At 38.9% G+C, this 26,653-nt stretch overlaps 1 protein-coding gene across 5 annotated transcripts in view; it reads left to right on the top strand.

Annotated features, from left to right (window-relative positions):
• Window positions 1-26,653, top strand: part of Gria3 (glutamate ionotropic receptor AMPA type subunit 3) — a 263,014-nt gene that overhangs the window by 20,011 nt on the left and 216,350 nt on the right. The gene's annotated exons all lie outside the window — the stretch shown is intronic.

Below are 26,653 nucleotides of genomic sequence, written 5' to 3'. Positions count from 1 at the left end.
AGGAGCTCAGAAGATATTCCAGACTCCACTCAGGCCTGGTCTCTGCCATCCATTAGACATACTCTAAAGTTTGCATTTCATGGACTCTTAGCCCACCCTCTTGAGACCTCTTCTCCTTTATACTCCTTAGAGTAGGGGCAACACTTGGTAAACTTTAACATCAGAGATGGCCAGGCTTGCTGGTGTATAACCGTAATCTCAGCATTTTGGGAGACTGGGGCAGGAGGACTGCCACAACTCTGGGCAACACACTTATTTCAAAGCAGGCATGGGCAATGTAGTGAAGCCCTGTCTTAAAGGCACAGAAAAAGACAAAAGTACAAATTTCAAACCAACTGAACTGTAGAGCTGCCTTGAGGGGCCTTGTGGTTCTGCCACTTAGAGATAAGAGATTTCACAGGTTGTCTAAGTACCCTTTGCCTCAGTTTTCCCATGAGTGGAGTAACAATCATAACACTGCTTCTCTTCTAGTGGAATCATCAAGATTAAATGAGGAAATTCATACAAGATGCTCAGCATAATACCTCATCCACAGTTTATTCTGTCATCAGTGCGCAGCTTCTTCAATTTCTACAAATATCAAGCTAAATTTTAAAATAAGTAAATTAATACATATTGTGGGAATGCTGCTATAACTAATATTGTTGTTGTTTGAGATGGGTTCTCACCGTGTAGCTCTGTCTGGCCTTGACCTCCTCACGTACACTACACTAGCTTTGAACCCACAGAGATCTGCTTGCCTCTGACTCCCAAGTGCTGGGATTAGAGAGGTGTGCCACCATGCCTGGCAATACCATAATTTTGAAGCACAGGTTAAATACTTGCCTTCTCAGGGCTTTGTGTGTTCTGCCTCCTGTAAGGACACACACACACACACACACACACACACACACACACACACACACACACACACACATATATTCATCAGGACCATTTTGGAAAATGGACAGACAAACAAGAGACCAGGTTTTAATGACGCTGGCATTTGGGTAAACACACTACTTAGGCAAATCTTACTTTCACCTCCCATAGAACCAGTTGAGTCCATGGGAGTCCTATAGGGTGACTGGTACAGAGGGAGGTTGGTTCCCCCAAATGACTCGTTGAGATGGTTCACATGTTCAAGGTGCTATGCAATATTTCACCCTTCCTGTTGAAGGTGTGAAGTGAAACTGAAATGGAAACAAGGCATGTAAGGTTGCCACGATCTTGTGGTTTATTAGATTCCGACTGTATGACTGCCATGGGGGGAACAAAGAGAACAGCTTAGCTTGGTAAGACATAGCCAGAGATTTTCAAGGTGAGCCCATCTCATTTTTGAGACCAGAGAAACTGCTCTGTGGAGGAAAGATGAAAAATGATGCAAGTGAGATAAGGCTAGATCAAAGTTAACAACATTGTAAGACAGGATAGTAAAAACATTAGCTATTCCTCAACTATTGCATTGTGTGTGTGTGTGTGTGTGTGTGTGTGTGTGTGTATGTGTGTGTGTATATACATAGTCAAGAATTGAAATGGGAAAATGACAACAGATATGAAGGATTAGTTTTGACATGGAAACTCCATTGGTCAACTTCAATCCATGGTTGTTTGGTCCCTTCCCTTTGTTCTTCTGACAGTTTAGTACATAATCTCTGGAGCGTGAAGTAGAGGAAGATACTGTTCACCTCATGGCAGCCTAAAAGCAAGTACAGAGGAAAAAAAGACACCAATGTCCCCAAATCTACTTCAAAGTCATGATCCCCAGGGATATAACCTTTTCTCTGGCTTTTCTGAATAAAGGGCTCTCAACCTTTGGTGGCAAGAACCCATTAATTAACCAGGATCTAGGAGTGAACCTGTATACACCTAAAAATTAGTATATCATGTGTATCACTGTTGTCTTCATTCACCTCATATTTAGGCAGTTGTGTTGGTGGTGAAACATTGCTGGTGTAGCTTGTGACATTTCTGGGAGACTCAGTTTCACAGTAAACTGTCTGTTTCTCTGGCATATACAGTCTTTCAGGCCCCTCTTCTACAATGTCCACTGAGCCTTAAGTCTGGTGTCACACTGTAGATGAGGAAAAGAAGTGCAGACATAGAGATTATCTCTGAAGCTGTGCATCAGGGTCATGGTGAGGGAAGATGAGAAAGAGGGTCTATAGTGAGAGTTATAATGGCACTTTGCAGAGAGAATGTCTGTGAATTAGACTGCTTTGTATTATGGTAACATAATACCTAAGATAATCAATTTAAAGGTTTATTTTTCATGGTGATTTCAGTAGCTTCAATCCATGGTTGCTTGGTCCCTTTCTTTTCTTCTTATGACAGCTTAGCTTAGGACATCATCTATGGATCATGAAGTAGGGAAAGATTGTTCCCTTCATGGCAGCCAAAGGGCAAAAAGTGGCTGAGGTTCTAAAATCCACTTCAAAGGCATGCTCCCAGTGATATAACTTCCTCACACCAGCTCCACAGACAGGTGACTAAGCCTCCTGCAATTCACAGAACACTGGGGGACCTTCAAGGTCCAAACCGTAATAATCCAGGAGTGAAATCTGGTTCTAAAAAAATCTCTTACACAAGAAGGCTGGCAAGGAAAATATGAATTGTGTCTGCATTTTATGGTTAAAGGAACAGGTTAGGGAAGCTAAGCACTGCTCCTACTACATGTCAGACTGGGATGCAAACCCAGGTCTAATCCTGTGCTCTTCCCATTCACCAAGTTCTTTCCATTTAACTAGCATTATGACAGAATGGGGAGTTCCATCTAAGCTAATTTTCCAGATAATTGAAGCAGTCATCTTTTGGCAATGAAAGTGCTATTTTTATTTGGACCATTTTTTTAAAAGAAAAAACTGTCCACAATGCGTTTCACATCTCTATGCCTTATTACGCAGAAGAAACAGATTACTGTGCTTTTAATCGTCCATCTATTTTCACAATCTTTCTCTCTCTCTCTCTGACTATCAATGCTGACTACTTTCTAGATTACTGAAGATAGCATATTTAGAATGGGGTCCTTCTAAAAGCAGATTACTAAAATTCGGCAGCTGTAGGTGAGGGAAGAAAATACAGACCTACCAACCACAAAAGTCCAGCAGACTGTGTCTATTTAGTATAGGGGCATGTAGGTTGAAGTGGCCAAATAACTTCAAAGACAAGAAATTTGATACTGGAATTGAAATTTCTAGTAAACACTCATAATCATCAATAGAAGGTTTAATTGTGTTCATTCTACTGCACTGATCCACTATGGGGAGCAGAAGATAGGAGAGGCCCATCACAGGCGGGAGGAATATCTCTTTTACTGATATTGTTTAGAAATGCCAGCACATTGTGATAATAAAAAGCATGCCCATCGCATTTAAATTTTGCACACACAATCTACCCTTTCATTGTTTGCTCCAGGGCATACAACTCCTCCCACCTTGCCATTGTGCTACCATGTTTAAGAAGCCAGGAGAGGTCTATTTCAGAAAGATTTCTGTCTCAAGTAGTGTGTCTAAAGGGGTGAATCTTCATTGATCTGGAAAAAAATGTCCCCTGTGTGATGCATAGCAAATTATTGTGTGTTTAGTCTGTCATTTTCCTTTTCCTTGTCCCACCTATAATTTCAAAGAAAAAAAAAAAACGAATATCCTATAAGCAAGCCCTTTTTAGCTTGCCAACCCATTGGCCTGCTGCAAGTACTTGGATCTTTTCAAATTCCAATCAGAATGGGCTCTGCTTTGCCTTCTCCATCTCCGTCTCCTCTGACCCGACAAAGTTTCCCATCTTTCATCCTGTCACTTAGCTAATGGTGTGTGTCCTTCTTGCATACATTCCATAGTCACTGGTTCCTTTCACTAGTGGAGTCGTCAGCGAGATACTCGGCAGATGGCTCACTGGCTGCAGCTCTTGTCCCCTCGCTGCAGCAATCTGTTGTTCTAAATCAAAATGTTAATGAAAAATAAAAGAACGCAATGCCAATGTCTGTCTGATTTAAATTAATATAGAGTCATACCTTTTGAGGCAGGTTTTAGTGGCACAAGGCTCTCCAAATAGACTATGCATACTATGTGTTTTTCCTTTCTCTCTCTCTCTCTCTCTCTCTCTCTCTCTCTCTCTCTCTCTCTTTCTAATTAAAATTAATCACTTTCATTTCTCCGAGTCTCTCGTGGCACCCCCAACCTGTTCTTTTTAATAATAACAAAGGCCTAACAAACATTCCATTTCAGTGTTCCAGGGAATGGCATCTCACCTGGTGAATATAATTTTGAGAGATATTATATGTGATGTCTAATTATAAACATGCTTTGATTAGATGCTGTTTTCAATACTGAAATGACACGTTTACTAAATGCTTCAAGAGCAGCTCTAAGTTAGGCATGTAGTTATTGAAATCTCTTTCAATCCATTTGTTTTAAAACTGCTGGCAAAATCATTGCTAATTTGCTACTTTATTTACAAGGGCCCTTCACTTTCTATGTACTCAGCACAGTATTCATTTTTGCTGCAGCAATAGGACGGCACCTCTCTTTAGATAAAATGTATGTGTGCAAGATCATCATCTATGGAAGACAAATTTTTCAGTGTCAATTTAGAGATGGGAACACAATGATGCTAACACACCTACAGGAGGAAAATCACCTTGTCTCAATATGGCAAAAGTCTAGGACAGCTTCAAACAACTGCAGAAGACAATACTGTCCATTTATTTCTCCCATGACTTCTTTATAGACACTCTTAGGAACAGTTACCAAAATAGCAACAGCTAACAGTGTTTGCTATATAGCACACAACCCTGTAAGTGATTTAAATTAATTTAACTTCTTCAAAACAACCATATGTAACTTCAGTTTGTTTCACAACTAAAGAAGCAGGTGCATAGTTAAATCTTTTGCCCATTGTCACCCAACTAAGTCATAGAAGCAGAGAACACACAGCTCAGCTCTAGGACCTTAACTGCTAGCCACAATGCCATTCCACACTTAGGAAAGGCTATAAATCCCAGCATCTGTGGAAGTTATTGTTTTCCTTTTGATCCACATGATGCTTTATTTGCTCAAACTTATGTATAAAATGGCCTCTACATGAGTGGGGCTTGCACCATGCTAAATGCACATGCTCCTTCCAAGTGTTACTGCCACCAAGTCTAAGGTGAATCAGGCAAATCAAGCTGAGGTGTCAGAGCAGGTTAAAGAAAAGCATGGATTTGAGGGTAGGAAGGTAGTATGCTAACCACTAGGTCCATGCTCTCAGCCCTATCCACTGAATCTGTGCAGCAATGCTGACAAAGGAAGCCCTAAGCCTGCCAAACCCACATGGGAAGCAAGCCACCAGTTAGGGGCTCCCTGCTATGACTCAATGGGTCAAGACAACCAAATACAAGACACTACACAAAGGAATACCTTAGAAGCCCAGCCTTCTTCCTACTGCTCAGAAACCAGATAAACTGGAAAAGCAAGCAGTAGAAGATGGTTCTTCCAGAGATAAGCACCTTATGCGTAGGGATTTACTGGTTTTTGGAAGCTGTTTGTTTATTCTTTGAATTTGTCTTGAGACAGGGTCTCTGCTAGTAACCCAGCCTGGTCTCTGACTACATAGCCAAGGACAACCTTTACCTCCCCTAAAGCTGGGAGTTTAGTTCAGCTTGCCTGACATTCACACAGCCATAGATACCTAGATTTGATTGTACTTGCCAGTACAAATACAAATGATGATAGATGATAGATAGATGATGGAGATAGATGGATAGATAAACAGGTGATGAATGGATAGAAAGAAAGAGAGAAAGAAAGGAAGGAAGGAAGAAAGGAAGGAAGGGAAACAAATTCCTTAAATGGTAAGGGATTGAGTAGAAAAGGTGTTTTTTTTTTTTTTCCCTTCTTAAACCATGTTTTTGCAGTATATTTTTCTGTCCTTCCCAGGGACTAAAGAAAAATTGGAGTTTGGAAAAGGAGTGTTACTGGATTACAGGAGATGTTATATCTAAGAGCTAGGTTTCCTGGGCTCCATCACCCACTTCATCTCTGACAAACTCACACAAGTCTTTTGTAAACTAAAGACCCTATGGAGGTCTTTACAACATCAAATCTTAAGTGATTTTAGCCTCCCCCACTACTTGTTAATAAATCCTGATTTTTCCTTTTGTAAACAAGGAAGCACAGGAATGATTTGATAAAAAGAAGCAAACATGTGATCTGTTTTGCAGTCTTACTGACCACCTCAGATCACTGGAGACAGTCCCAGCTCATAGATAGCGCTAGGTAATTGTTCTTCCCTATGAGTCATCAAATCATAGGCTCTTTGAAGCCCTGAAATAAAAAGAGTCTTAAAGGTCATCCCTTCCTAACCTGCCAAGTTCCCATTTGCCTAAACAAAGCTGATCTAAGAAGTGGAGCTAATGCCAACTTCACAGCAGCAGATGTGCAGTTCACCTGGATGCATGCTGCAGGTGCTCGGTTGAGCCCTGGGACCTTTGGCCATGAATAGATTCTCTCTCCCTGGGAGCTCTCATTCTGAACTTCCTCACCCTCCTAGTGTTTACTGATTCCAGAATGCTCTAATGGAGGCTCCAGGCTTTTGTTCTGTCCTGCAAAGAAACAAGATAGAAAGTCTCATGAAAGATGTGATAACATCTAAATACATTTACCACCCAGGATACATGTGACTGTGTAGCAGGTCATGCCATATGGGCATATTTAACAGGGAAGAGGACCTGAGGACATAAAGTACTTTGAAAAGTATGAAATGGGTTTCATTAATAAGGAAGACAGGGAAGGGTGAAAACACTAATGTAGTAAACTAGTAGGATATGCTTGGAGTTAAATTTGGGTTTACAACCCAATCACATTATACAACTAACTATCCTACCTTTACATTCCCAAGCCTTAACTATTTACACACTGTAGCATGGGATAATATCATCTGTTAACACACAACTGATGAGGTTGAAATGGGATATGTTTTCTAAGACATAATTACAGTATACTTAAGTACATTTTTTTGGCTCCTAATCTGCAGTGTTATTGTACTTTGATGGCTTTTGAGGTGTGTGTCCCTGACTGTGACTCTGCAGCACTCATGGGCTGAAATGATGTTAATGTTCCAAGCTGTGCTACCTACCTGTAATATGGTTAACTACTAAAACCATTCATAGAAGTAATTGAAAACCTGACTCAAGAGCTAGTCAAAATGTCAGTTACCATGCAACTAAAATGCCCCCCTAGAACTTTAGGAAGAGATGCAACCACAAAGAAAGAACTTGTATGTTAATCATTTAAAGGGATCCTATGTTATCAAGCCTGTCTCGATTTGATCCAATTAATAGGTGTTGGGGATGGTTTCTCTAATTAATTAGCTCTAACCAACAGTAAGCATGTATAGTCGTTTACTTGAAAAATGATCACAAGTTGTATTTCAACCTTAGTATGCTAAAAGTACAGTCAACAAATGAAATGTTAAGATTTCAGTATGAATTCTAAGTTTTGGGGAAAATGCCATCTCCCTATGTATATCGGTGATAATGGCAGGAATGTTGGGGAATTTGATTCTCATAATATTGCTTGATAGTGTTGAGTTCTGGTTTCTGGCCTGTGCCTTTATTTTTTCATTTATGTTATTTTATTTTTGAGATTGTGTTTTAATTACAGCATTTCTCCCTTGCCTGGCCTCTCTCTGTACCTCCCTACATACCCCTCCCTCTCTCATTCATATCCATGGCCTCTTTTTTCAGCAGTTGTTATTTCTTTTCACACTATTATTAACCAGAATGTTGGTTTGGAGGCTGCACCTAGCTGTGCTTTTTCCCTTCTTTGGAAGTAAGTTTTGATTGTATTTTGGGTCTAGAGCTCTTGAACTTCCTTTTCCAACATATTTAAGCTAGTCATGGTAACACATACCCATCATCCCAGAACTTGGGATGCTTAAAAGAAGGGAAACCATGAGTTCAAGACTAGCCTGAGCTAGGTGGTGAGACTTTGTCTTAAACACACATGCATTAAATGTGTAAATCAATAGTAGGGTACTTATCCAACATGTTCAAGGTTCTGGCTCCCATCCCCAGCGCTGAAAAAGATGTTCAAGCCCACTTTAAAAAATTACTATTTCATCTTGCTTTTCTTGCCCCCATCCTCCTCCTTTTGTTTCTCCTACCTCAATCCTCTGGGATTGATGTAAATTGCCTCCATTTCCTGCCACACATTCTGTTTCTCACTGTTACAATATCTCCCTCCACCCCAATGATCTACCAATGTTTCTTTTTTATGCCCAGCAGCAACCACTGTCTTACCATTCCAAGGTAATTTTTAAATTCTTTATCCACCTCAATCTTTCCAGAGGTACTTGAACTACTGCTTCACCCAATGTTTTACTTTATTAATTTAAAACTTATCATGGATGATAATGGATTTCATTATGAAATTTCAATAATATAATGTGAATGTATTTTACTTGTTTTTGCCTCTTTGTTACTATTTCTCACCACCCTCTTCCATATAACTGGTCCCCTTCTTTCTCTAACCAGTCTCACTCTTGCCTTCATGGCACATGTGTGTGTAAAGCTGGATTCCACACTAATGGAAGCATGCAATATTTAGCATTCTTCTCTTTACTCCACTCCCACAGCACCTCTATTTCTCCCTCCTGTTCTTATTTTTGAGGCATTTTCCTCCTTCGCTTCTGCTGACATATTTTGCTAATTCTCCTCTAATTTCCAACCGGCTCTCTTTTGCCCGGAAAGAAACAAGTAGCTTCTTTCTAGGCCTGGATCCTCCTGGCTCTACCTCCTTTAGCAAATGCTATTTTTCTGTGTCACTACAACTGATGGCATGTGCCTATTTCAAATATCTTTATACTACATGCTGTCTTCCCTAAAAATAGATGTAAGGCACTTTCTGAAGTAATAGCCTGTTGTTTTTGCTACGTATAATTTTAAAATGTATATTGGCAGATATTGTCCTCCATGTTCAATTTAATTTGACTATTTAGAAAATACAGCAACATTTATTTAGTGAAGTGAAGGTATATCAAATCATAAGAGCCAGAATTCACCAATGTCACTAACAAAGGACCACATAGAACATATGTGAGAATTTCATACTGAAAGCTGTATATCATACAGAAATACACTATTGTGGTTTAGTGAGCGCTCCTATTATTTGATCATGTAATATCCCCCTGAAAATGTTCAAAAATATATAATATAAAATATTTACTGATTTTTATTTTTTTTCACCCACAATTCAAGTGCTCTGCATGATACTTTCAAAGGAAGCTGGAAATCACAAACAAAAAATTTGGCTACCTATGTCTTAATTCCTATACCCCCAAATCTCAGAATATGTTTTTCTTGTTTCAACAGAAAGACAATGATAAGGCAGTTCCTGAATCCAAGTGGTAAACACATCTTAGTAATGATAAAATGGGACGAAAGCAAAGTTCAAGTGTACCAAATAGAGAATGCTTGTCTCTGCTAAGGAAGCTAGTTGAGAGGGGACAAGGGTTCTTAAGCCGCTCCCAAAGCAAGTCACAACTTAAGAAAAGCAGCTGAGGTTTTGTTGGTTTCTTTCAATTTTACCACCAAAGAATATATGAATTTGAAGATCTTGAGCAGGAAGGAGCTCTCATGATCCATGGAACATAAATGTGTCAGTATCTCAGCGAAGCATGATATACTGCATGCGATCTCTCCTACAACAGGAGAAACTCAGAAGCGGAGTCAACAGGCCCCCAGATCTCTGTCCAAATTTCCAAATATATGAATGTATACACAACATAAGACACCCTTGAGCTCACCCTTCCCCCCCCACCCCCCGAACTCTTCACTCCAGTCTCCCCTCTCACCAGCAAACCATATATATTACCACTAAAGTGTCTCTCAAAATCTGCTAGCTAGGCTATGGGCTTTTTGTTTGTTTGTTTGTTTGTTTGTTTGTTTGTTTGTTTGGGGTGTTTGTTTGTTTTATTGTTAAGCATTTTTCAGGGCTAGAATATTCAAATTAATAAACTTGGGTATTCAAGTTACCAGAGAAGCACCGATATGCAATATAAGGTTTACCAATTTTTAAGAGTCAGAATAAAAAAATATTTGCTTCTGTTTTAAAAATACACTGCATAAAGTTATCTTTCATATGTCTTTCAGCAGTGCCCTGGAAGGTCTTCACTTTGTTAAGTCAAAGTTACCACCTTTGCAATGGTGGGACCTTGAGTGACTGCTGGGGGAAAAGCTGAACTTAAGGTCTCTAGAGGGAAAAAAAAAACAGCTTAGAGAATACATGTTGCCAGAATTGTCATAAAATGTCAACACAAATAAGGGTCTGAATTAATTCTACAGCAGTTAAGAGCATCTGTTGTTCTTACAGAGGACCCAAGTTCTGTTCCCAGCACCCACATGGAGACTCACAGCCATCTATCTGCAACTTTAGTTCCAGGGGAGCACTTGCCTTCAGTTTTACCTTCCTTACAGTGGCTGCTTTAAACTACTAGCAGCAGCCTGGCCCTAAGCCCATAGCCTGGAGGAAATTCTGTTCCCCCAGACAATGGCTCTGTTGCTGCTGTAGTTCTAACTACTGTCCATCTCTATTGTTCTAATAAAAATAGGGATTCAATGACTAGGGTGAAAACCTGCCAGCTCAGAGAGTTAGAGTAGCAACTGATTAACATTTTTTTTTTCTTTGTTGGTGGCCTAGGAAGCCAGTCCCTTGCACATGGATCCAACTAAAAAAATCTACGCTAAACTCCTCCTTGCCACTTCCTGTCAACCAGTCCCTAACCCTGCCTCTCTGGACCCAGGTTAATTTTTGTTAATACACAGTTGACACTTGTAGCAAAAACAAATATAACACAACTTTACAACATTAACAATGGGAGCATAAACAAATGGAATACATCTTTGCTCAGTTAAAATAATATTCCACATCAGATACCCTCTTTTGGCTTCCGCCCACATTGCATGCTTATGGCACACAAAGCACACACATATATTCACACAATAAAATAAATAAATCTAAAAAACATTACCTTGCACTCGAAAATTAAAATATTCCTGATATCCTACTTTCTATTATTGTATGAGGAATCTCAGTTTTTGTGCTTTTAAAAATGATGTGTTATGGTTTTGTTATAAAGTAATTTTACTTTTTTTCTAAGCAGCTTTAGGGCATTTATGACTTTACTATATTGCATTGTCACAACTTAAGACTTTAAAAGGTCCACAAAAAGCCAATTTATCCATCAAGAGCTCCAGGTGGGTTAGTGCTAGTGTTTGTTGCTATGTGCCAAAAGTTATATTTAAGTTTCTGGCACAAATTACTAATTACTTATAACGTTTGTAAAAACAAGAAATCATCTCAGCACTCTCTCATCTAAGGCAATACTAGTTTTTAATTCATTTGGGAAATTTTTATATTGTTAAAGAGAAAATGGATAAAAATAATGTCAATAATGATAACTATTAAACATTGATTTATACTATGTCAGGCATTTGATAAATGCTTTTATATGTATGATGTCATTTTAATCCATACAACAATCTAGGAAACCAGTTCTACTGTTGGTTCCATTTCATTAAAAAGGACATTGAACCTACAAAACTGAGAGTATATACAGGTCTGCAGGATCCTTTATTCAGACAGAATAATGTCAGCATAGAATAGTTTTAATTGTTTATTATGAAGAAACAATATTTAGTAAGCATGTACCATGTGCCAGGAACTGGGCCAAGTAATTTATGTAAGTTGATTCACATAATGTTCTCATCAGCCTTATGGGGCTCTTATTTTTAGACATATTTTATGGATGAAAGAGAGAAGGGTACAGGAAGTTAAGTTTTCTCAAGGTCTTATTACTAGTGAGGGTAGAACTAGGGTATTAATCTAGATAGCTTTTATATTGACATTGCAACCCTGTCTACTAAAAAGTAAGAAACTATAAAACTATACAAATAAACTTATGAATGTATTTTAATTCTCCATTCTTTTCATGAAGCCAAAATCTTAACATGAAAGTCAATCCATAGTCACTGCCAACAGTAAACTGTATGCAGATCTATGGAAAACAAGTCTTTAGCATTTTGATCATTTTTATGGTTCAGTGCAAAGAGTGGGAATAGGTTGAAACCATACTCCAGAAATATCCATCAAGGTAGGTTTTGTAGAAGATGAATTAACATTTCTGTGCCACTAGTTCTCCCCTATAGTACAGGAAGCCAGTCTCAGTTGCCTGAAAGCTTTAACAGCTTGCTCAAACAGAAACATTATGTCAGCATTTCTCATTGGAATGCCTGGAAACGATTGTTAAAAATAGCAGATTCTCAAGCCCAACCTCTGAGAGAACCACTTCTAAATGTGCATTCTAACAAGTGCTCCAGATCCCTTGGAACACAGTTCAGTTTGAGAATCACATGCAGTGATAAAACTCTCAGGCCTCATGCTCTGAATTTGGGATGCTCAAACATAAATAAGATGAATTTATTATCATACTGTGCCAGGGCACAGTCATGACATTAAAAGACCCCATGAAATGAATTAACATACTACAACCTTGCTCTTGAACAATCATACTACTCATAAACATATTCAAGGCTTTGAGAAACCCTTGAAAGAAATTAAGCAACTTCTTTCTTAACTGATAGATACTAAGTGTTATTTATCTGGAGTATGAAATGTGCTGCTATGCATCCATTTTTCTCAGTATTTTTAGTGGCCTGGGAAAGTGATATCAGGGGCCCTACCTCAAATCTCTATTATCTATCCCTGTCAGGAGAGCTCTTTGAATCTGGATTCCTAAAGGAACCCATGTGTACCACTCTAAGCCATATAGAAATAATCATCGGTTGTTCCAAAGGTGGTAACAGTTGAGGGATATCAGCATACCTGCACTAGTAAGGTTAACTAGAAACAAAACAAATTCTAAGTATGAAAACTATCCGATGGCTACATTTTGATGCTTGATATTTTACCATTTGATCAGTCAAACAAAAAGAAAAAAAATTAACAACAAAAAGTGCAGCTTGCTTATACAGTGGGAAGTGCTTGCCATTATGTAACTGGGGTAGAGAAATTACACCCAGAACAAGACCTCCATTCTATAGCCACCTCAGAGTATGGCAGGGGCCATAGGTGAGCAGATCCACCCTCGCAACTGCCATGTAGGACTTCAGGAAAGCTACTTTACCACTCGTCTTAGTTTCTTCTCAGAAAGCCACATTTAGGACTAAATGAGGCAGTGCACACCAATCTTTTATCTCTAATATGAAGCTTAAAATATGGGCCTACCTGTTTCCCCTCCTCTCCTGGCATAGCACTGTGATGTCAGCTTCATTAGTGCAGCAAGTAGGCAGGAAATTTGGCTGTTGGATTTGGAGCAGCTATTCTCTTCCGAGGGTTGTAGGCTCTAATGAATGCCAATGCCAGTAATTCCAGGGCAAGGGTAGAGTACTGAAGTAGCTCTTCAATTCCACAGGCCAGAAAACACCATCGACTGGGGTCCATAGAGATCAAAGGACAAGACCTGCCCTCGAATTGCTCTAAGAAGAGTGCTAACAAAATTGAGTGTGCCTAGCTTGGGCAGAAAAGTGGGCATTTGGTGGGGGCCCAAGAAAGAGATTTAGCTTGTCACAGAGGTCAGCAAAAGTAATGGGAACTGCATTACAACTTAAAAAAAAATCAGTGAGCCCAATGACATCCAATGTCATCTTTGTCTACCACAAAAACACCAAACAAACAAACAAACAAACAAAAAAACAAAACCAAAACCAAAAGCAACAACAACAAAACCCAACCAAACAAAAGATGCTAGCTTAACCTAGGTTTGCAGTTCCAAGAGTCAGTTTTAGCAGCCAGCACAGCATCAGTCACAGGCTGCTTTGTGCTTTTGTGCCTGGTGCTGTACTACATATAGGACAAAACCAGTACAACAGGTGAGCAATGAGCTCTGCCCTCTAGGAGGGAAAGCACTGATGAAGGCAAACCTCTAGAGCACATGACTGTAATAAAAAAGTGCCAGCACTGAATATTAATACCTAAATACCACATGTACTTTCATCACTCTCTTGTTGGGCTCCTGTCCATTTTTCTTTAAGATGGAAAGTATTAAATTATTCAAAACTAAGTGTTCCCCAAGTTCCCAGACATCTCTATGTCTGCACCTTGTTCAGGGGTTTGTTTGGAGATCACTGTCATCATATTATTAAAGCATTGATGTCATCAGAATTGTATGACAGTCAGTAGTCAGGCTAAGTTTGGAATAGAGCTTTCCTGACATCTCTTCTCCTTTTAGCCTTTATTTGTGCTGTTTGTGAGTAAGTTGGTGGGAAAGGGATGGAGGGTCAGTTCTACATACGCTTGGCTGAACAGTCCTTTGCATATAAATGCTCCCATCTGAGTCTCAAGAACAAACTCAAGGAAACTGCTGCAATTCCCTCCTCCACTTGTATTTCTTCTCCTACCCAGCAGAGTAATAAGGTTGGGATTCCTCAGAGGCGGAGGGCAGGAGGAACAGTGTTTGAGAGGTAGGACTGGACTCTTGCACTGTCCTTTCATGGTGTTAAGACTCCATCACCACTACCTTTGAGGATAAGCCATGTCATAACTAAAGATGACTATATGAATAACACAAGTTTTGTTTCTTAAGTAGCAAAAGGAGTGGCAAGCTAAGGGGTTATATAAAACAAATACTGTTTATGACCCTGCTTTTCCTCCAGAATTGTGTATAGTGAGAGACTACAATGAAGAGCTATAACTGAATGAACATTTAGGAGCAAACTATTTAAGCCATCTCCAAGCATTAGTGAGGTATGAAGCTTGGTCAAATCTCAGCCATTCAAGCCTAGAATCCATTGCACAGCTGTGCTTCCTTCCTAACTGAATCTAATTTGAATCCTCAAATAGATTTTTACTATTATCTGATGCTGTCAAAGGGCAAAAGGTGCTGATAGGACCACGGGCATTTCTGCAATGCCGTCCTCCCAGCAGAACAAAGAGTGTTCAGATCTTGCAAAGCTAACAAAACTACAGCATAGGTCAGCTGTAAACTCCCCCTAATCAGAGACCTCCCTGAGCCAGCAAAGTCAAGGCCATGAGCTAAGGGCCCTCAGAAGGTCGCTGGAGAGGACAGTGAGTCTGCAGGATGAGTCAGGAGAATTGAGAAAGCCCAGCCAGTCCCAAGAGCCAGAGCTCTAGCACAGCAGCCAAGGCAAAAGCTCTGTAAAAACCAGGAGTGTCCTAATAATGGAGGTGGGGGAAAGAAGAAACAACAGAAAAGACAAACTACATTTCCTCTGCATTGGAGAAAGAGGGAATCCGATGCTCTTTATCTTTCATATGTTCCACTTTTAGTGTTCTCCCCACTCAAAGATGCCCTCAATGATGACAGCTAAGCAGGCACTTCCTATACCACTCTCAGGTAAACACTAACCCAAACCTTCCACAGTATCCCACTGTCTTTCAAAGCAATGGTTCCTTCATCAGCATAGTTCTGCCTAGTCATTTTGTTATAACTGATTTGGGCCAGTGCAGAATTCAGGAATCAGTGTAGTCCCCCATCAGGGTCAAATATTGGCAATTAAACAGCTGTCTCTTAGCAACGGAGTACTTTTACTCCAAAGAGTATATGCAGGGAAAGGATTTCTGATGAAGAGGGGATCTGAGAGAGAAAGAGTCTGCAGAACCGAACATTCGAGTCTATGTGTAGCAATTAATCTCACCTTGTTTTGTTAGGCATAAACTATCCAGCAACTAGCAACTTGGGCAAAAGCCTAAATGCAAACTAAGACCCAACTGCAACAAGACATCTTCTTATACAGGTCTCAAGACACAAGAACTTTATATGAACTATTACCAGCAGATCATAAACTGCTAATTTGTAATTTGTTCGCTTGGTGTGTGTGGGGGGGGAATAAATACAGGAGTTAAGATGATTAGCTGTATTCTAAATTGTGAGGACGAAATTCTTAAAAAACAAACCCACTTTAAGATGAAAATTGCCTGCAAAATAAAAGAAAGAAAGGAAGGAAGAAAGAAAGGAGGGAGGGAGAAAGGGAAGAAAAGAAGGAAGGGAGGGAGGGAGGGAGGAAGGTCTAGCTCCATAGGTGCTAGATTATAGAGTGTATAATAGGGAAGACTTACCCATGGCCCCAGCTTTTGAATCTGGTACTTGGGCATGAACAGAGGGCATGGCTTTGGTAATTATTAACAATGGGAGATTTTTCTGAGATGATTGAGGATGAGTTATATTGCTGGCATTCCTGATATAGTTAGTATATTCAGAGTTATTGAGTACTAAGGAAAGCATTTGACTTGTGACAGATCTGATTTCCTAACACACAGTGAGCAGTCACAATTGAGTTTTCAGAGGCAGGCATATAGGCAAGAGTTCTAAATTCCAGACTAAGGAAGCATTTGGTGATGCTGATTCTTTTTAATGAGACTTCTCTGACAAAGAAAGCTACAATTGCTCTCTGTGACCTCAAAGTGAACTTACCTGAGTAGGACCACACTTGTCTCTGGTTTCCTCCCCCCTGCCTATTCTATACCTCAGTTTCTCCACACTCTTGTTGTTCAGTCCCATTCCTCCTGGGAGTTTAGAGTTCCCCTTAGCTTTTCTCAGTCCAGGTGCCTGAGGATGCCTTCATAGCCTGCAATTCCTTGTCTCTGCCCCATTCCATAGTAAGATTCTGTCCCTTGTCTAAGAATACTGATTCTTGCTTCCCCATGAAACAGCTAGGAGACTTAGGAACTGTTGTTATTAAATTCATCGAGGCAAATAACAACTTATATTCCTGGCCCTTCCAATTAGAGCAGCCTGGTAAACAAGAAATCCACTCCTAGATAGATTTTTAAGGTGTATGGTAGGCTTGTGGCAATAATAATAATGAACAAGGGGATTACTGATGCATCTTTTCATCACATGGTAGTAATGCCTGACTGTCTTTCCTCACATATAGGGTAAAAGGGGCTTTGGTTCATTCCAGCTTACAGAAGATCTATTCCACCCACCCTTGTCCATCACTAAATAAGGCTGTGTACTTTTGCCTCGTTTTTTAACTTGTGGTGCCTTTCTTAACTGACATATCTAGCCAACAAAAAGAGGCTGTTCAATTGATATTTTATTTTTTCCTTACTAATGTCTTGAACTGTTCCTTCTCCTAACTTTTGGCCCTCAATTCTTTATCTCTATATTTTTTATTTTTAATGTGGATTGTATTTTGCCTGCATATATGTACACACAACATATGCATGTAGTACTCCTGGAGGAAAGGTGAGGTCACCAGAAACCCTGAAATTGGAGTCACCCATTGTTGCGAATCATTGTGTGGGTGCTGGAAACCAAACTATAATCCTCTGTCAGAGACACGTGTGTTCTTAGCTGCTGAGATCGCTCTCCAGTCCCCACCCCACAACACATGTTTAAGGATCCAGAGAAGGCCTCAGTGAGTAAAGGCTTGCCAAGCAATCATGATATCTAAGGCTTGGATATCCAGTTGCATGTTCATTTTGGTTGAATATGGCAGTCCTCCTTAATTCCAGAGCTCTAAAGACAGATAGAATATTCCTGGATCAACCTGGTTAGCTATGCTAGCCTGGTGAGTTATGTGTTTAACTGTGAGACCATGCCTCAATGAATAATGTGGAAAGTAAACAATGGAGATGGCTAACAGCCTCAGGTATGCACTATATGCTCCCACATATGCATATGCATACAAGCACTCACATACCTGCATAAGCACATACATGTATACCATACACATACAGAAACATGCCAAAACCCCCAAATATGTAGATCTCATTTTATCCAATAACTGTATTACTAAAATATGACATATATACATAATATATATATATATTAAGTGCAATATCATAGACACCTCACTAAATCAATCTGTAATGAAATTCATTCCAGTAATGATAATCTGAATCATTCATTCCATAAATAAGCAAAATACGGATCTTTAGCCAAATTGAGCAATAAAGGACAGCATTTCTTAAAATATTAAGTACTACCGTAAGAGCTGGTTGGTAAATGGCCACTGGATGCTTCCAACTCTACTCTGATTATCTCCACAAGATCCAGTGACTAATGGGGTGATGCCTGGCACAGTCTTTAAGGTTATTCCTGGAATGTACCCTGGCTTGCTTCTTGTGAATATCATCCACAATGTCAAAACAACTAAGTAGCAGGTACTGATTGTGGCCATGAATGTGGACCGCCATCACACTGATTACAGCTGTAGCCATGGTACTGAAGTTTGTCTTAGTACACTTTGTCCCAAGCATTTCTATGAAGCAGAGCATCCACGACCTTCAAAAGATGGACGACTTGAGCCTTGTTTCTAAAATAGCTCTTGGCAGGCAGCCTAGACTCAGATGGGGACAGGAGACACAGACTGTGGGCATTATGGGCCAGCCCCCTGTCACATCACCTCAGGGGATCCTCAGACTCATGGGACTCACCAGAAAATCTTTTACATTTGAAAAGCAGAAATTATCTAGTCCACCTGAGCACCCTGGGAGCAGGTCCGTATTCTTAGCTTCATGCTTCAAGCGCTGAGTTTAGAACAAAAACCACTATTCAAGGTCATCTGATGAGTCAGTCTACTGAGTAAGGAAGGCAAAGAAGGCAGAACAAATAGCACACAGCAGGGTCAAATTGAGCTGTTGAGCTACTTCACTCTACCGGAAAGAGCTAGGTAAATCACTCATATTCTTCCCTTGTAGAGAACTTGAGAAATTGCCTTGGAAGGGTGTTAGTGAACAAAGGGGAGGAAGAATAATGGAAGTGTGAACCCTTCTTTAACCAAGTGTCTCAGAGATCCAAGCCTTGAGATACAGTGGACCATACATGGACAGATACTACACCTTCTCTCCTCATTTGCATCATAAGGAAGCTCCCATTCATTCTTTCTCCGGAACAGTATCACTCTGCTAATGTACCTCTGCTACTGTCAACTTTGCACTAATGTAACTGAAATCTCTGTGACAAACAGAATCAGGAAAAGTCCTGTGTATGGATTTGGAAAGTCTGAATTTAACTTTAAAAGGATTTTTTTTCCATTATGTTTATCTTTCTGTGGGTAGGCCTTGGAGTATATTTCAAACTCCATGTAACTCCAGATCCTCAGAGACCACAAGAATGCACAGGATCCCCTGGAACTGCAGTTACAAGTAGTTGTGAGATTCCCTGTATGTGGGTGCTAGGAACTGAACTCATGCCCTCCACAAGAGCAGCAACTGCTCTTAACCACGGGGCCTTCTCTTCAGCCTCACACTCAACGTTGGCCCTACTAACTCTCTTGGTAACATTAAGAATGGCACATCTTTGTGTTTATCTTTCTCATTTAAAAAATATGGTGACACCACTACCTGCCTTATGGGTTGGCATAAGGAGAAAATATTATTATAGATAAGAAAAACATTTGGATATCTCAGTACTCTACAAATGTAAAAAATATGTTGTCTGTCTTTAGAAACACTCAGGGGGAACAAGAAAATCAGCTTTTATCGAGCATTTATTATATGTTCAGTATTTCCACATTCATTAGTTTCATTATCCTGACAACAATCCTATGAAGTGAATATTACTTCCTGCAAGTAAAATGATAAGGGATAAAATTATGGTAAAATATATAGCTATGTTCAAAATATTTTTATCTTATAAATAAGCAAATTTCATTCTAAAGAGAAGCAAGATGACTTATAAATAATAGGATCCAAGTTACAAATGACCATGTCACAGCAGGTCAATACAGCATTAGTTTGTATCTATAATGTTTTAAAAAAATGCATGGTACCTTCTACAATTTATGTTACAGCAGCATAGTGTTTGGTAAGTATCAAGTATCAAGGGTAAAGATAATCACATGGAAGGAATGCATCAGGGCTTAAAAAGGAGCCAAATGAATCAGAATTCTTTATATGCAGATGATACATATGGATATACAGGACTATGTTGAGATAACAGTAGTAGCATTCTAGGACACACATGTGAAAGAATCCTCAGGACACTGCAGATCTGAACTTTCTTCCTTGCTTAATCATAGGCTACAGTGGAAACCTTGCTCCTCAACCTTGACCAAAGTTATGATGAGCCCTCAGAAAGGAGGAATTACAGAAAGGCTGTTGTTAGTATTTTTATCCTCACATTACACAAAGATAATGGGGTTCAACAAAGATTGTTTCCTACAAATGAAGCTTACAATAGGGGAAACAAGTGTTCAAACACAAGTATATATGTCTTTTCTATGCCCATGGCAGTTCTAATAAAATATGAAATAATGAAATTTATACATATGTGTAGCTCTCACTCATTCAAATGCTTCTTTTGCAATAAGTAGAGGTTACTACAGAGAACCACAACTATTCAAAATTTAGAGAATAAGTGACTGTAGGGTGTTTAACCTCAGATGATAAATTTGCAACACAGGCCATGCTTTAAGGCTCAAGAAACATCAAAGTAGAAGGTCTAGATAGATTGTAAGGGCCAAAGGACCAGGATACCCGCTGCTAGATAGCAGCCCCTCTCTTTAAGCCACAACATGGAAATATATGGTAATCAGCAATTGAAATGAGGTGTCCAATCCCAACTAATACATTTGCAATGCAACCCTATACACCCAAGACTTGGAAGGGGGCAGAAGGATTGTAAGATCTAGAGGAGCAGAATACCTGTTGTTATGTGTTATCTCCTAGATATGAGAGTGGGCAATGCATCTATGAACTCTCAACAAAACCAGTTGACATACCGACATGAACAAAGGAAATTCTACAATGGCTTACCCTTGGATGAAGAGGTCAATTGCTGTTGAGTGGAGAATCAGATTCCTCTAGGGATGAGCTCCCACAAAGGTGGTTGAATACCAAGCGGTGTGTGTGTGTGTGTGTGGGGTCTTGTGTGTGAGTGTGTGTGTGTGTATCAATAATAGTTAAAGAAGAAGAGGTAATGAGTTTGAGAGAGAGCACAGAAGGAGTTGGAGGTCAAGAAACAATGATATAGATGCAGTATTCATGTACAAAGTTCTCAAATAATTTTTCTTAAATGTGCCACCTGTCCTATACCAAATTTCCTTTCCTTGGTATGGCACCAGTCTTAAGTGATAGTAACACACTCCTTTACCCCTTTGTTATTGAAGTATACCTCATCATATTTGTCATATATTACAAACATCTTCAAGTATTGTGATGACTACTAAATATCTTTGCTTAATTATGAAACTATGTGACCCAGAAACAAAGTCTTCCCCATTAGCAAAGTTAAGTGACTTTCTAAGGGAATCAGATTCATTCATTGCCTTATTGCCTTACTCCTTTGCTCAGTTGCCTAAATATAAGAATTCTTGAAAGCCAAGAGCCTTTGTATAGGAAAGATCCTATACAGATGGCCTCCATAGCATCCAGCACCCAGTTTAAGTCATCAGACACGTAAAACAGTTGATTTGAATGAAGATCATGTGCAAAAAGTATAGCTTCAGTGTCTTAATGCCATTAGAACCATAGATAAATTTAATAAAAAAATTATAATACAAACAAGATAAAAAATGATATAAAGCTAATGGTTAGCTGCTACTAGGAAGCTCTCGTCCTTCTCAGTCATTAACTTTGCAACATTTGCTCTAGTGTCCCATTTAATAGCATCAGAGGAAGTAGAAGGCATCTTCCCATTTCTGCCTCAGTTTACCCACATTAAACATAACTCTCAACCTAGAGTAATGGTTTTCAAAATCACCTTGGGAGCTGTTAAAAAATATGGATGCTAAATCTTGGCCCCATGATTTAATTGATGGTGGCAAGGCCTGAGCATTGATATCATTTTAAAATTCTCCAGTGAGTCCGATATGCTGTCAGGGTTGAGAACCACTGGGCTAGATGATCCCTGAGGTTTCTTCTTACTCAGGAAATCAATATGTTGACTATGGCTGGATATCTCATGGTACCAGAGCTACTCTGCTTGCCTGCCTGCTTTCTGCTCCCCCCACCACCACCATCCTGCACACGACTAGATCTATCCTAGCATTTCATTATACCAAATGTACCTATTGACCTAAAACTTCATTTACTCACTTTATTTACTCTTGGGGCTCATAAACAGTGCTGGTTAAATCTAATTTCTAATGCTATGTGGGTTCTTTTGCCTCTGAAGAAGGTTCCCTGGTACCAGTATGTGTCCTGAAAGCATGAGCTGACCTGCCTTGCTTCCAAGTTGAGAACACCAAACTACTAATTAAAAGCAGTCCAGAGGGCCCCAACTGATCTGGAAGGAATCTATAAGCACAATTCCCAACTTTCCATTTCATTGGATTCTTTCATGGCAATCAGCCTGTCAATTCCATTCAGCCTTTGTCAAGAATGACCTTGACACTAAAGGAATTGATTTCTTCTTCCTTTGCTTTAAATAATAAGCCAACAGTTATGCAGGAGTTTTATAGGGTATTGATTTAACATACAAACTGCATTATGGCTCTTGAATGCTACAGTAAGAACCAATACCTCATCAGCCAGGAACACCAATGTAGTGACATCTTAGCATTTTCTTTACTTGTCAAAACACTCATGAGCTGTGGGCTTAGTTGTAGAGCAGTCATGTCAAGGATTTAGAAATGTCAGCTTAAAATATTCTAGGCTATTTTCAAAAAGACATGAGCATTTTTAACCAGTAACATTCTATCAACAATGCTCTATCAGAATGTAGGACTGCTAAAGAATGGTGTGACTATTACACAGGCAACAGAAAGTACCTCAAGGTCATAATATGGCTTATTTTGAGAAGCACTCTGCCACAACATTTGCTTGATCTGTATGTAGATGATAAGGGATGAAACAGTATAGAATGGAAGGGAGCCTACGGATGAATCGGAATTTTTAAAAAAATCCCTGTACTATAAAGATCCTAAGATATAAATTTCAAATATTAGAATCTGACATGGTCTTTAAACTATATGTAATTAAGAAGTCCTTCACAGCTGGATAACAGCAGGGTGCTTCATTGTAAGCCTCTGGTAAATTGCCAGAAAGACCTAAGTTTATGTTTGCCTTCACTGCCAAATACTTTGAAAGAGTAATATATCCACCTTGATTATGTGTTCTTTACATTTGTCCCATAATCTGCATTATAGAAGCAAGTCACATTAAGATACCAGTGGCCCTTTAGCATCTACATCCTGCTGTCAGCTCCCAGTCTTAAGTCCAATTGACATCATTATTGTAACTATCTACCATTATAAACCATCTCCCCTCTCCTTTGCTTTGACACGCTCTTCAGGTTTTCCTAGTTCTCTGCTGTTATCTTCAGTCAACTGCTTAGACTAGTCTTTCTTTATATTCATGCTCTTTTCACATTTTAAAAATAATTTAGAGCCAGGTAGTAGTGGTGCATACCTTTAAGGCCAGCACTCAGGGTCAGAGGCAGCTGGATCTCAGTGAGTTTGAGGCCAGCCTGGTCTATAGAGTGAGCTCCAGGAAAGGTTTCACTACAGAGAAACCCTGGGTCAAAAAACCACTAATAATAATAATAATAATAATAATAATAATAATAATAATAATAATAACTTTAAGCCTGGCAGTGATGGTGCATGCCTTTAATCACAGCACTCAGGTAACAAAAGCAAGTGGATCTCCAAGTTCAAGGCCAGCCTGGTCTACAGAGTAAGTTCCAGAACAGCCAGGGCTACACAGGGAAACCATGTCTTGAAAAACAAGACTAAAAAAAAAAGCAACCCTCTCCCCCAAAAAACAAAACTCAACCAACCAAACAACAACAACAAAAAACCTTAAAATTTTTATTTTTAATTTATTTCTATTTTAGGTTCATGGGTGTTTTGCCTGCATGTATGTCAGTGTACCATATGTATACAGTGCCTGTAGTGGCCGGAAGAAGCTGACAGAACCTCTCAAATTGAAGCTGTGGATAATTGTGAGCTACCATGTGGGTGATAGGAATCAAACCAGGGTCTTCAGCAAGAGCAGACCGTGCTCTTAACCACTGAGACATTGCTCCAACCCCCATTCTCACTTTTATAAGTTCAGGCATTCCTTCCCACTCACTCCCCCTCTCTCTGTCTCCTCTGCCACACAATCTTCAACACTCCAAGCCCATACTGTCAAGTCCATTTTGAAAATCTTCACTAAAAGTCTAGTGGGCTCTTATTCCCATTCTAAGCTCAGTTCCTTTCTTGTGTTATTTAACTTGTATAAATTTATAACTTGACTCCAAACCCTGTCTCTTGAATTTCTTATCTATCAGCCTCATTTTTCCTGGATTTTCTCTTGAAAACATAAATATATTTGTGGTATTGCTCTATATTTTAAAAATATTTAGCAGGGCTTCCTTTTTCTATAGAGTAAACCTACCCATTTCCACACAGTATTCAAGATACCCAATAAGCTGTGCCCATCTTGCCTTTCAAGTTTTTCTTCTGTTAATTGACCCAGCATCACTCCACCCACAAACTGCTCATCCTCACTTGTCTTATGATGTATTACTTCTTAAATCTTAAATATGCCATGCAAACTCAACTCAATGGTGTTTTATACTACTTCCAGTAACTACAAAAGAGATTCTCCCTTCCTGTTTCCAAAGAGTATTTTTAAAATATCACCTTGTCCTATTAAAATGTCAATTCCTCTTTAAAGTCTTCAGGAAGAATTAATTATGGTCTCCTCTGAACTCTGAACTTTCTATAGATCATAATTCTAGCACTCATCTCCATTCTTTTTATATTTATCAACATGAGAACTCTTTATTTAAGACCTGGAAATCTACCTCAGCCTTCATGTTTAATATCACAAGCTCTGAAATCAGACAGGCCAAGAACTGAGTATTTATGCTCATAACTACTGGATGTATGGTTTTAGGCAGGTGAACTGGTATCTCCTGGTTTTGGTGTTCTGTTCAAGACTTAGGCATACACAGTGTTGCAGAAAGAATATGTGAGATAATCTTTATAAAACCTTTACAATACCTGGCACACAATAAACTCTCAACATATGTTAGTTGTGACTATTTTTCTTTGGTAGCTGACATATGGCCTTTAACAGAATGGGCATTCAATAAATGATTACTGAATAAATTAAGAATAGCATGGATGCTCTGAGAACACTTGCTAAATAGACAGATTCTTCCTTTATTGATTTTTGTATTCCTTTCAGCATCACAAAAATTGGGATATATATTAAATTTCTTTCTCTGGTGTGAAACCATTGCGTTCATAATTGCAATAACCAAAACCTTTTTAAATGTTCTTTATCACTTAAATTTGAAACTGTCTCAAGTACATATTTTGAAATATACATTTCAAATTTTTCTCAGATAAATCCAAATACTTTTTTTTTCATACTCTAGCATTGGAAGAGGATTATCTAATTAATGTGATAATTATTCATGCAGCAAACAATAACTTTTAAGGTGCAGTGATAATTGAAACCAAAGTGTTTAAAAGAACCAACATCGAAGCAATATTCAGCAATGTGTGTTGAAGTTGAGACTTTTGAGATTTAATTCATTCCAAACTCCAAAAACAAGTAAATTTGAAGTAATGGGCTTTCTAACTTTTGATTCCTTTCATCAATACTCCATCTTGATCTGTTGACCTCTATTTTAGTTCTGAATTCCTGAAAGTTTACCTTCAATATTCACTTCACAGCCACCTCTTTAATTTCTCCTGATAAATAATAGCTTTTTAAAAAGCCATATTCCACAACTGAGAAAATAGTTCTGTGGAGGAAAGTGATACTTTGTAAGCATGAGAACTTGACCTCAAGTTCCCAGAATACATATGATGCAGAGTGTGGCAGCCCATTCTGTAAACCCAACACTCCTGCAGCAAATATGGGAAAATTCCTGGGAGCTTACAGGCCAGCTAACCTGGCATATGCAGTGGTAAACAGCATGGGAGCCTGTCTAAAACAAGGTGGACTGTAGGGACCACAACTCAAGGTTGTTCTGTGACTTCCACCTATACACACATGCATGCACATGCAGGTGCACACACACAAATACTTATGTACAGAGGCACAACATGTTTTTGAGCACACACAGGCAAAGATAAAGAAGACAGACAAATTCTAGCATACTCTAAATAAAACGCTTATTATTTGAGAAAAAACAAATTATTAGTCTCTTTTTACTTATTGCTAGAAAAACGTCCAAATGAAAATACAAAAATCAATTCAATTATGAGTAAATATAAAAACCAGACATTTGAAGTGTTATCATCATCATCACTACTGTTGTTAATATCATGATGGTTATAGTTAAAAACATGACACCAATTTAAGAATTTCTGAAAAATATTTTAGTTCATCCAAATACAGTTAGCATTATTTGGTGACAATTTGCCATTCCTACATATTTGACACTTCCATTTCTAAGCTTATCTCCTGAGCATCCATCCCCACCTACATTTGAATGATTTTAAGAATTTCAGAAAAAAAATTAGTGTAATTGTCATTATATAAATGTCTGCGAGATTTCTCATGATTTCAGTTCTTCAGAGAAATATACTATATACCTCAAGTCTGAAAAAAATGTTGTATCTGTGCATCCTATCCATTCAAACATGAGTATGGGGACTAGCTGATAAATAGGTCTTTGGTGTCCAACTGAAAAATAGCCTTTCCTCTTAGTAGCCTGAACAAAGACATTTCAAATTAGATTGTGAAAAACATTTGGAATGAGATTATGAAAAACATTTCAGATG

Source organism: Phodopus roborovskii, unplaced genomic scaffold, assembly GCF_943737965.1.
Source record: "Phodopus roborovskii unplaced genomic scaffold, PHOROB, whole genome shotgun sequence".
NCBI lineage: Eukaryota > Metazoa > Chordata > Mammalia > Rodentia > Cricetidae > Phodopus > Phodopus roborovskii.
Note: the sequence above shows the minus strand (reverse complement) of the source record. Positions and strands in the feature narration are given on the sequence as shown.